Raw genomic sequence first — 2,294 nt, 5'->3', positions numbered from 1 at the left:
GATTCTATTTTCAAGCCACACCCGTGCCTCTGTTTTATTTATTTATTATTTATTTTGTTAATTAATTTATTTTGCAGTACTAGGGGAATTTACCTTCAAGCTAGACTCCCCGACCTATTTTTTATTCTTTATTTTGAAACGGTCTCATTGAGTCGCAAAGGGCCTCACTAAGTAGCTGAGGCTGTTCACGAACTGGGATCCTCCTGTCTCAGCCTCCCAAATGCTGAGATTACAAGTGTGTGCCACCAAGCCCAGCAGAATAACTCTTAAAATATGATAAAAAGTCAATCTAGAAGGAATCTTAGAATTCTAAATGGGCGGGAGGGTCATCTTCAGCAACCAAAGCATAAATAGAAAATTCCAGAGGAACACGATTTGACAAATTCTGTTTCAAGGAGACCCACACTAAAAGAAGCTTTTTACTATTATTATTTTTTTCCACAGTGAAGGAAAAAGCCAGGCCCAGCAAGTTCCAGCACTGAAGTAAAAATACTTGATTTGCTGGCTAGGGCAAATCCCAGCTCTCTAGGCAACCCAGGATTTGGTACCTAGGCAAGTCCTGATTCCTGATGCCCAATAGCTTGGCAAAGAAAAGCTTCAGGGTGTCCCCGGGCAAGCTATCTCTGCAGGGACTGGGCTCATAATTGCATCCACCTGCCTGAGCCAGGGCGCAGGGCACGAGGCTCCTTCGAGGCCTGGCATGAGGTGCAGGCTGGGGCCTCACCTTAGCCCAGCAGATGCAGTAGACTGTCTCCACCAGGTGGCTCAGTGCGCATGCCCAGCTTGGCTGCTAGCTGGCTCCAGCCCCTGGGTCTCTCCAGTCTGGAAATGCCAGGATTGCAGAACTCAGTGGTGCTGGGTTTTTGCAGCTGCTGCAAGCACTAGGAGGGCGGGGAGGGCAATCACAGGCAGGGCAATCATGGGGCTCCACACCGGGATTGGTCATAAGTAGGGAGCCTAGGCTGCCACCCTGGAGGCTCAAACTTCTGGGTTTCCTCTCTCCCTGCCTTTGCAGTGTATCTTTTTACTCCCAAGGGGAGGTCAGCTTTAGTGAGATCTTCACCAGCCTAGCAAGACCTTATTTGAGAACAAAAGTAATAATAAAAAGGGTCTGGGGAGTAAATCAAAGGTAGCCCCTGGGTTCAATCCCTAATACTATGAAAAAATAAAACCCAAAACCAGCCAACTGAACAAAAACACCCTCCACACAATAAGAAACTAAAGGGCAAATAAAGAAACATAGCCAGGAAGTTCTAATATTTCTACATATCCCAGTGGATTGTTGTGCGATGCCCCTGGATGAACACCCCAGGTTAGCTCTCGGCTGGTTCAGTATTATTTCTTGTTTTTGTTCTCTCCTCATCTCTGCTCTGCACTTGGTATCTGTGCATCGTGGCCATTGATCTGCCCCTCCTGATCAGGGGGCAAAGACCCCTCACGTCCTGTACGACTCCTCTGGTAAAGAGACCCCCGTGCTTGGAGGGAGCATCCTCCTTCCCTCAAAGGGGAGAGAGACTGAAACGATGACGTTTAGACTCATGCCCTGTTGTAGGCCCATGAGTGAGGGAAGGAAGGGCATCTTGCACATCTCAGCAGAGAGCCCCTGGCCTGGGAGAAGATGCACGCGGAGCCAGACACTGCCCATTTATTGCAGCCAGACTATCAGGCAAGATAATTCCATAACTTCTGTGAGCCCTGCATTCTTAGCTATAATGTTGGGATAACACCTACTCCTTTCTATTTTCTTTCTCATTTATTTATTTATTTATTCATTCATTCATTCATTTATAATGGGCCTTGAATACGAAGGTGCATTCTATCTTTGAGCAACATCCCGAGCCAATTTTATGTTTTATTTTGAAACAGAATCTAAGTCCATGAGGGTCTAGCCCAGATATTAAGGCTGGCCTCCTGTCTCAGCCTAAGTTCTGGGGTTACAGGCATAGGCTACTGTATCAGCTATAATATCTATTTCATTGCCTTGTGATAAAAGTTAAATATTAGAAACTAGGTAAAGAGCATGGCTATATTGGGATAGATGGGTTTGTATGTGTGTTAGTATGTGCGTGTGTGTGCGTGTGTGTGTGCGTGTGTGCGTGCGTGTGTGCGTGTGTGTGTGTATGTGTGTGTGTGTGTGTGTGTGTGTGTGTTACTGGGCATTGAATCTACAGTCATTCTACCTTTCCAAAAGTTCCGTTAACCCTACTGCTCTTTTTTAATTTATTTTTTATTTTGAAACAGATTCTCACTAAGTTGCTGAGACAGGCTGCAAACATGTGATCCTCTTGCCTTGG

Source organism: Muscardinus avellanarius (assembly GCF_963383645.1).
Source record: "Muscardinus avellanarius genome assembly, chromosome: 19".
Taxonomy (NCBI): Eukaryota; Metazoa; Chordata; class Mammalia; order Rodentia; family Gliridae; genus Muscardinus; species Muscardinus avellanarius.
The sequence above is the reverse complement of the archived record's forward strand: the minus strand, read 5'-3'. Positions refer to the sequence as shown.